Genomic DNA, 11049 nt, shown 5'->3' with positions numbered 1-11049 from the left:
GGTCTTAAAAATCTGTTATAATAAAGGAAGTCGTTTTTGTTTGACGAAATAAATGAAATAAAAATGAAATAAAAGACAATGCTCAAAAAGTCTGCATTTATTTAAAAAATGCAGTAAAAACAGTGAGATTGTCATTGTATTACAATTTAAAAGATTTGATTTATATTTTAATATAGATTACTTTTTTATGGCAAAGCTGTGTTCTCAATTAATTATTAATTAATACTCAAACTGTTTAATCTTTTTTAAATCTTTTATATTATTTTTCTTTCATTTTATTGTCATAGTGTATTTCCATATTACTGAACATGCCAATGAAAGTTTGATAATGGCTTTTCAGCTTGGAAAGCCTTCAAACTCAGTCTTTCTAAAGTTTTTGCTATCCTGAGGCTGTGTGTGTAGCTGCTGGCGCGTAAAGCACTGCACTTTTGTCCTTGCTAATCCTCATATGCTGAGCACAGGCCTTGCATGTTCAACACAGACGACCAGGCCAAAGCAAGCAGAAGTGTTTTCACCAGCCTTCAGTTCATTGTTACCTTTGGCCCTGGGGTGTAGAAGCAAGAGAAAGCCACTGCCGCTCTATTCAGCAGCAGCAGACTGGAATCAGCAGAGCTTTATGTGGGCTAAAGTAGTCTTACCGAGAGCCGACCCCAGACTCCCTGTTCTCTGGTCTGTGAAGGACGAGTTCTCTAAACAGGTGTTTGAAACGAAAGAGGTCCCTCCTGACAGGACATTCTGGAGCTGTATGGCTTCACTTCACAGTTTACCTACTCCCAGCGATGCTTTTTTGCATCAATAGGACAGGAATATAGCGGAAAATAAACTCTGAAGCTCTGAAGGACAGGGGGCTCCTATTTCTCAGCATACATTTAAAGAGGGGGCTGCCTAAAGAAGGAAGGTTTGGTCTAGAGAGGTCCACATGCAGCCCCACAGCTCAGCTTACAAATGATCTTCATGTGGACTGTGTTAATAAGGCTCACATATTATTTTTTCCAACCGGGAAGAAGTTGAAAGCAGCGCCTTCAAAAAGGTTCATTCTCCATTCATACCTGTGTGAGCAAACATACATTCCTGTAGATCTGTCATAGAGAGCTCCACATGCTTGGAAAACAAACAGAATAGAAAGCGGGCTGAAACGTTTCTACTGACTTTCAGCGACATCTAAATAAAATAAACATCAAAGGAAAAAGGCCTCGTTACCTTTTTTTTCTATCAAAGACGTAATGAAGATTGAAGATCACAGAGAAACTTAAGAGTCGTTTGGCTGAGAGTGATGCTGTGTTTTTAAGGTAATGGCCTATCACTAACTAAAACCATGTCTGTTCCAGTTAATCAAAGGAAAACACTGCCAATGCTGTTTACTATAGTGAGATTATGTATTCACGAAGTTCCATAAGGTATGAAATGGTACTTTAGGACTTCTGAATGCTTTCCAGCTCTTTTGAGCTCTTCCAATTGTTTTGTTCTTGATGAAAACGTTACAGCGTTCTAATCTTTCTTGAAAGAAGCACGGTTATGCGTTTTCATGTATTCAAATGCATTCAAAAATGCTGGAGAGAGATGAGAGGGAAACACAAAAGAATAGACTGAGCGGTTATAAAAGCATATGCTTACTCCTGCCAATAAAATCAAAATCAAATCAGATGGGTAATGTAGGTAAGCTTTTGTGCTTTTAAGCACGATCTGGTAACTCTATTTTTGTTAGCTTTATGCATACACCTCATCTCAGTTTGTATATTTGGCATATCTCTTCTATGTGCTGACTGAAGAGGCAAATTAGAGACTGTTGGTGGATTCACAGCAGGGAAAGACAGAGAGAAGCCGAGGAGAAAGGGTAATTAGAAGTCTCCTTGTATCTTTTATAGAGCCATAAGTGGTTTCAGCAACAGTCGTATGGCGACCCGGGAGGAAATTGGCCAAACCTAATGTGCCCCGTTTTCTTTTCTTCTCTGTTGTGAGCAGAGTGGGCCCGGAGCATCCTGCAGAGGGCCCGGCCCAGCCTCTGGACCCTCTAATGAGGTGGATGAAAGGCCCTTTAATGTGGCTCTCTGATGAAGGTGGGTAATTTGCATCCTTTTAGTTTAATTAAAACCTTTGCTCCCCATGCAGCTCAAAGAAGGCTCAGTTGTACGCCATGAAACCAAAGCCATGATGTGATTAGGTTCTGGTTTGAATTGCACATAGCAGAAAAGGCAGGGTGGGCATGAGATGCATCAGAAAAATACCAGAGTCAAAATATTTAGTGCATTTACTGGATGCTATAATTTGATGTAAAGTGGGGTCTAAAAATCTGAGAGTCTAGTCTAGTCATTTTCTTTATGCAATTTAAAATCCTTTTTAAAATTCTAATTATACACCACCGTTCAAAAAAAAAAAAAAAAAAAAGGGATGCATTAAATTGATCAAAAAAGACATTATAATGATACAAATATTCTTTTGAACTTCATATTCATCAAAGAATCCTAAATATATATCAACAAAAATATTAAGCATCAGATTTTTATTGTTTTTAAAATAAGTCTCTTCTGCTCACTAAGCCAACATTTATTTAATCCAAAGTACATTATTACTCTAGTTACATGATCCTTCAGAAATCAATATTCTGATTTGCTGTTTAAAAAACATTTATTATTATTATTATGTTGAAAACGGCTGAGTATATATTTTTTGTAACATTATAAATGTTATTGTGTTGTGTATAATGTTAAATGTTTTAAATATTGATCATAATAATACTAAAATATGTTTCTTGAACAGCAAATCAGCATATTAGAATGAGTAATAATGATGAAAATTTTGCTTTGTTCACAGGAAAAAAAAAACATTTTAAAATATATTCAAATAGAAAACAGTTACTTTGCGTAGCAAAAATATTTCAAAATTGTACTGTTTTTGTTGTTTTGCTTTGAATCAAATAAATGCAGGCTTGATGAGCAGACAAGACTTTTTTTGAAAAACATTACAAATCTTACTGTTCAAAAACGTTTGACTGGTAGTGTATTAAAACAGAGAACATTTATTTTAAATGATAAAAATATGTTACATTATTATTGCTTTTCTTGCATTTTCTATCAAATAAATGCAGCCTTGGTGAGAATAGAAAACTTAAAAAAACAAAAAACAAAAAACAAAATCAATTTGAGTTTTAGAATTAAAATTTTCATATAACCCTCTTTTTATTTAATGACAGTTAAATAGCCAGAATCTTAAACATTATGATATAAAATAAATAAGAAATATTTCTTTAAAATATTATGTTTAAACATCATTAATCCTAGATTCTATACTTAAGACTCTGTTAGGTGTAAACAAAAAGATTCATAATTCAGAATAATTAAATACTATCAATGCTATAATATCAAAATGTAATTATATTAACACTAAATCAGCAGAAACAGTTTCCTCAGCTTACATTTTCATCTTAATTCCCCTCATCTGCTATTTCATGCCTTTGTGCTTCTAAACTTACAGACTGTTGTCTCTCAGTTAAGCTTCTCACTTCTCCGCCTGAACTCGTTCTTATGTGCCATTTCAAACTCTGTATGTCTCTCTGTTCAGCTTAATTTCATGTGAGTCCAGACTGGTTTCAATTCCATCAAGCATCCTTTCATCTTTCCCTTTTTTCAACCAAGTCTTTTCTTCAGCTACTCACAAGCATGAATTCATTTGTGTCCATATGTGTTTGTGCTTTGAACTTGCCTGAGCTTATTTCCCTACAATGAAAGAAATCAAACAAACACACTCTTAAGGGCTGAAGTTGTGAAGCTTAGTGTCACATTACAAGTAATCAGAATTACGAATTACATCAATGTTAAAGTGACACATGATCAAAGTGGGGCTTTAAGAGCAATTTTAAGTGCTTGTGACGGTTCTTGTGATGTGTTTGCCATCAGATAAATAAATTCTACTGTATTCTAATCTTTTCTTAAAATACAAATTATTGAAAAGGAGTACCTTTTTGAAGCCATGTTATGTAAGGACAATCACACACACACACACACACACACACACACACACACACACACACGCATGTTGGGTTTACATGTTTTATGGGGACATTCCAATTCCATAGGCGTAATGGTTTTTATACTGTACAAACCGTACTTTCTATCGCCCTACACCTACCCTACACCTAAACCTAGCCCTCACAGGAGATTGTGCACACTTTTACTTCCTTAAAAAAACTCATTGTGCATGATTTATAAGCCTGTTTCCTCATGGGGACCTGAGAAATGTCCCCACAAGGTCAAAATCTACTGGTATTCCTATCCTTGTGGGGACATTTGGTCCCCACAACGTGATGAATACCAGGTACACACACACACACACACACACACACACACACACACACACACACACACACACACACACACACACACACACACACACACACACACACACATATATATATATACACAGTACAGACCAAAAGTGTGTGTCCAAAGTTTTTACTCTACATTTGTGCAGTTTTCAGTGGGTTAGTGATATGTTTTAAATATATATAAATTAATAAATACATATTTTTTAAATGGGTTTTTATACAAAAACTGCTTTTTTATGTAAAATTCACTTTATAAAAGACCCACATTTCTAACTTTAATTCATGGGGATAACATGGATAACACATGGTTTAGTGTAAGATTTTTGCCATCTTTTGGAAAATCCAGTTTTAAAAGTAAAAAAAAAAAAAACTACAAATAACTTTTACCAGTAGGTGGATGCAGAGCTCCACTATTTGCTGTTTGACCACCTGAAAGATATTTTTTCACAAGTTTTTTCAGTTGAATTCATATCTACAGTACAGACCAAAAGTTTGGACACACCTGAATGAGAAAGCAGCGCCTTCAAAAACCAAACTTTTGGTCTGTACTGTATATATATATATATATATATATATATATATATATATATATATATATATATATATATATAAAACAGTTCTTTCTGGTTGTCAAAACTGACTGGCTGAGAGGTGTGCAATATTCTAGTCATATCAGGACTCACAGCGAGTTTCATGGTGGACGCCCAAATCCACTATAATTTTATACATAATACGGTTTTTGTGTTGGAATGTAGTTTTAGTGTTTTTAGCCAAAAATGTACTTTTTCAGACTCGAAATATGCAGTTTGCTAAAAAGATAACGTCACTTCTGTCTTACAGAGATGTGATCCTCAAGGTGTCAGCAGCCATTCAGCACTCATGAACATGCAGAGAGCATTTTTTTTATTTGTTTTGGGTAAATCTAAAGGGCAGTCTTTGATCTCATTAATCTATTATTTGTTCCAAAACAAATAGTTTTGGCAGAGGGATAAATCTCATCACATTATATTTTATGTATATTATTTAATGCTGTATATCAGAGTACTGCCTTTGTACTTTTGACTGAATTGCATGGTAACTTTTATGATGGCTGAAGTTGTTTATTAAAATTATTATTAAATAAATAATGTTTTATATAAATAATAGTAGGATTCAATAATAGTATTTAGTATTGGTAATAAGGCCCAATCCCAATTCTATTTTCTACCCCTTCGCCTACCCCTCGCCCCTTCCCCTTGTCCCTTGAAACAAAGTGTAAAGGGGAAGGGCTAAAATATTTCCCCTAAGAAATGGGACACCACTACAACACTGTGATACGTCATCATAGGTTGTCGCTAGTTCCTAATGTTACGTCAGAGGACATGCGCAGATGTTTATCACTCATTCCAAGATGTCAAAATGTTGTCATGTTGCAAAAAGTACAAATGTACGGTGTACGCACCGTTCATTCACATGTGGCCGTAAGCAAAACAAACAATGCATTATCACATGCGCGGCAAATTGCTAATCAGTGTAGTGGTGCCTGGAGAAGTATATATGCTTCATTTGTGAATATCGTTTTGAACTTTCTATTTGAACGCATTCGTTTTCTGGATCCTTGGACTAAAATGTTTACAGGGGTTCACTGGTTTAAGAAATTTCTGATCGTAAAAATCAGCTTCTTTTTATTTGTAAGGTATCGTTTTTATTATTATGTACTGATTTAAATTACTGGTGCGGTGAGCGGGCGCAGGTGCATTAGGCGCAATCATCAAATACATTTCAAAGCAAGCCGGCTCCACGGTCCTGACTGCATCATCACTGCCTTTATTGGGTGTTTTGAGCGAATATTTACATTTATTCACATGACTGGATGTGGTGGACTGCCATGATTTTGGCGAATGCAGGGCACTACTGAATAATGCGCATCAGAGGGGATTTAAAAAGTGGAAGTGTGTATACACCGTATACCTGCGTACACCCTCCACTACACCACTGTTGCAAATTGCCGTGCCACTGGTCTTTCATGTTTCTAACATGCAGTCAAGTGTATATGACATAAAAATATATTTTGTAATATCGTGCAATCAGTGCTATCTGCTAGCAAACTTTAGCGATTTTTTTGCAAACGTTTATTTACAAAACAACACCATAAACACAAACACAAGATTGAAGGTAATATACATATAATGAAACATTGTCATCAAAATCCTTATTAAAGGCAAAAATTACTTATATTTACGAGTCTGCTTGCTCGAGTGAGCAGCCATGTTGGAAATTTCTCTTAGCCCTTCGTTTGAAGTGAGGTCCTGAAAAATCTTCGTTTGGAGGGCTATCTGGCCCTTCCCCTTACCCCTACCCCTCCAACCAAAAGAGAAATGAGACACCCCTACCCCTTCACGTGAACGCGCCAAACGGAGGGGTAGGGCTAAGTGTAGGGGTAAGGGGTAGAATTGGGATTGAGCCAAAATACAATGAGCAGCACTGTCATCAGGAATCACCCCTAAGAGATGAAAGGATAGTACGAAAAAGATATCGCTTTCCTCAGCGGACATTCAAACTAATGTTTTATTGTGAATATGAGATTGAGCTGAAGAATGAATGCTGTTTCAGATGCAGGTAATCACACTCACTCAGTCCATCTCAATACTCTACATAATACAGTGAGCTTTTAATATAGTAATATAATAAGATTTCAATGAGGTAACTTAGCGTTCCTTTATTACTAGTTCTAAAATGATGTTTTCGAATTCGTAACAAAGGCTTGTGTGACGAGTGTTTCTCTCCATCAGTCCAAAACAAGTTGATCCATAATAAAACGTGTCTCACATGGCTCCAGGGGGATCAGTAAAAGCCTCCTCTAGCGACCCGATGTGATTTTGTAAGAAAAATATCCATATTTAAAATGTAAGAATCACTTTATTCTAGTTTGCTGCTTTGGGACGGGGCGTGGCAGTAATGAATGCCAGCTAAGCTGTTCACCAATTGCAACGCAGTGGGACTGCTGACCAATCACAATACATTTGGTTTTTCAGAAGGTGGAACCCGGAACTAATTGAGCCATTTGTGCCAGCCTGGGGAGAAAGCGTTTGTAATAATGTTATTTATGTGAAAAATTATGCGTTTTTCGAACCACCAAGCATGAGAGCATGTTCTAGTACAAAATAAAGACTTTGAAAAAGAGCATAATAGTTTAAATTAATTGTATATAATTAATTAATCAGTCAAAATAATGTAATCAAAGTGGCTGTTTCAAAGACATGACCTAGTTTGTTTTTCTTCCCCCTTGGACTGTTTAAATAGGGGAAAGCATTTCCCAAAAGAGAAGCTGTTGTGAAAACAAAGTGTAAAACAGGCTAAACATAAATACTGCAGCAGTGAGGCTGGTCTGGAGAGTAAATGCACGTCTACTGGAATGGAAACGAGCTTGTGTAAGAATTCAACAGCAGAAAGGATTATGACCAAATCCTCTCAAAACAATGAATGTCAGTGCTGTGATTCCCACTCAACCCAATCCTGGCCAAATCGGCATGACCCAAAGACTGAAAGGCATATCCATGCTGCCCCAAACTTGCCGGCCCCTCCTTTATCCCACCTACCACGTCCCTCCTTAGTCTCGGGTTGGCTTACGAGTGTAATTTTGATACAATTATCCATTTAGGTGAGGAGGACGCTGGCTAAACTGCAACACATGTAACCCGTGGCCTGGAAACAAAGAACAAAAGGCCACTGCTGGAAGCTCTCCACCAGTCCCCTCATAAAACAGGCAGCCCAAACCACCGTCTGAGTAGAAGCCACAGTCTCCCTCCGCTGCGTCCGTACACAGTACGGCCTCCTATACGATAGGTGAGGAAAGCAGACAAGAGGGAGCCAATGCCTGGGAACCGGGACTCTACAACAGTGCAATTGTCAGCAGAGTCTGTTACTTTTGGAGGCAAACTCGAGATCTTCTACTACACTCACAGATTCATACATCCAACATAAATTCTCACAATATAGACAATAATGAAAGCGTAAGATCCCTTGCCCTGGACTCCAGCAAAGCAGCGCTGTGAGAAAACAATGCTGGCAGTGTGTGGAGCTCTTTAGAAACAGCAGGGGTGCAGGGTCTGGGACCACCGCAGGGGAATGAGGGAGAGGCCCAGGTGCTGTGGGACATTTTAAAGTACAGCGGTTTATGACACAGAGACTGATTTGACTCTTGACACATGACGCGTGAGATGGTGGTGAAGCATGTGACCTGTAAAGTGACCTGTGACCTGTAAAGCCTAATATACCATACTAACGAACCCAAATTCCCAGAGTTCCCTATGCCAGATTAAAAAAAAGCACTGAATATGTGAGCAACATTGGAGAGCAAGTTAACGATCCTATTAAAATGCCTTAAAGCTGTAAAGCTGCGCTAATCTCTGTCTATATTTAAAACTCGAGTTGTTGTTCTCATGTACAACTGCAGACATGATTTTGAAAAAATGTGTTTCTATTTACGCATGCAAAAAGCACAAAGACTTTTTTCAGGGACTGTGGTCAGGAAAAACTGAAGGCTTAAATTATAGCTGTTACCTCAGTTTAGGTTTATTGCCAAGTGATTACACCAAACCATCAGCAGCCTGGTTTGATAGGGGCAGAATATCAACTAAAAGCTAAAATTACACTTTCATGAGGAAGAAGTGGGGTATAGATTGCACGCACATTAAAATATGAGGGCACGGATCTGCCCATGCTTGCTGTGAGTGCAAATCCTCCTGCAGATTACAGCCGCACTGATGACAACAGGTGCTATTGAATGTCACCAAATTCCACTCTCCTGATTCAGGCAGTCCTGCCTGGAGTTCCCCTGTTGTGTTTTCAGTGTACATTAATTTACATTAAGTAGCTGCTTAAAAGGAAGATCTCTAACAAACATATGATAGGGGTAATTTTGTAATTACCCTTAACTTTCACTCATCAGTATTTTATTTACACTGACATTTACATGCATATGTGACCCTGGACCACAAAACCAGTAAATGGGGGCAGTAATTTACAATAGGAAATTTACAGAATATCTTCATGGAACAGGATCTTTACTTAATATACTAATGATTTTTGGCATAAAAGAAAAAGATCATTTTGACCCATACAATGTATTTTTTGGCTATTGCTACAAAATATCTGTGCTACTTAGGACTGGTTTTGTGGTCCAGGGTCACTTTTTCAGGTTTTCTATCTTAAATAAAATGCTATTTTTTTAAGAAAATGCTAAGAGCATAGATCAGTAACCAAGAGCACATCTAATTGACCGATAAACCATGATTTATTATCAGTGTTGTTGTTAATGTTCTTGTTACTTTGTTTTGGTGAAAAGTTTGTTAATTTTGTGCAATGCATGCGGTTAAAGTAAACATCATTCAGATGAACTGTGCACTTGTATTTTAGACACTTCATGTCTTGTTCCATTCATGCAATAAACACATGTCCACTGCTGAGCTGAGGGCTATGACTAATTTCATGGGCAATGCAGACAAAATAATCAGAGCTACAGAAATTTACTGTAATTTTTAGAAATAAGGCTTCATATTATGAGAAGGCTACGTTCTATGACCTTTATATCCTGCAGTCATGTAGAAACTTGGTTCCTCCAATCTAAAAAACAACAGTGGGGAAATGATTCTTTTATTTGAATCCCATTGATTTTACTACACAAAGATGATTTTTTTCTTGAAGGACCCCTAGTAAAAGAGATGAAATTTATAACGTTATTCCAATGTTACACCTTAATTTTATTTAAAACCTTTATGATTTCCTTTCTGCTGTGGAACATAATAAACAGCACTTTGAAAAATGAAAATGTTGTATTTTGTCCAATGTATATGGTTTCATGTTATATTAGAACACACTACTTTGTAGGGGCAAAAACAGTGGTAACATTCTTCAAAATATCTTCTGTGTTCTAGAGGAGAAAGAAAGTCAGTCATAAATGCTTGGAACTACAAAAGAATAAGTTTTCTCCCAAAAATGAAAATTCTGTCATTAATTACTCAGGCCCTTATTGTTCCAAACCCATAAGACCTTTGTTTATCTTCAGAACACAACAAATATAATTTTGATGAAATCCGAGACACCAAAGCAACGGAGACGTTTGAGGCCCAGAAAGATAGTAAGGACCTTGTTAAAATATTCCATGTGACATTAGTGGTTCAACTTTAATTTGATGAAGCTACAAGAATTATTTTCATGTGTATTCTCATAGCTTCATAAAACTTAGGTTAAACCTCTGATGTCACATGGACTATTTTAACAAGGTCCTTACTATCTTTCTGGGCCTTGAATATCTTCATTTGTGTTCTGAAGATGAATGAAGGTCTCACTGGCTTGGAACGACAAGAGGGTGAATAATTAATGACAGAATGTTCCTTTCTTGTCTGAACTATCCCTTTAAACTCTTCAGCTGCAAGGTCCACTAATCTTTATTGAAAACAATGCCGCTTCTTAACCACTCTCTGGTTAACTAATAGTGGCATTCCCCTCAGCAAAAGTCACAGCTTTAAACACTCAAACACTACACCAGGAGGGTCTAATGGGCCTTTTGTTCGGGGACTGTTGGTCATTGCAGTTAATGACTTCAGTAAACTCTACAACTATATTCCAAAGGGAGTGAACCAGTCCAATGCACCATAACTCTGAGCTCCACAGAGCTCTCAGGGACGAAACAGGAAAACAGCAGGCCGCCATCACACCCCATACAGGAGGCCCAGAGCAAAGACATC

The 11049-nt window shown here is 37.1% G+C and overlaps 1 protein-coding gene across 1 annotated transcript in view; it reads right to left on the bottom strand.

Annotated features, from left to right (window-relative positions):
• Window positions 1-11049, bottom strand: part of fgfrl1b (fibroblast growth factor receptor like 1b) — a 36589-nt gene that overhangs the window by 3628 nt on the left and 21912 nt on the right. The gene's annotated exons all lie outside the window — the stretch shown is intronic.

Source organism: Garra rufa, chromosome 16 (genome assembly GCF_049309525.1).
Source record: "Garra rufa chromosome 16, GarRuf1.0, whole genome shotgun sequence".
NCBI lineage: Eukaryota > Metazoa > Chordata > Actinopteri > Cypriniformes > Cyprinidae > Garra > Garra rufa.
Note: the sequence above shows the minus strand (reverse complement) of the source record. Positions and strands in the feature narration are given on the sequence as shown.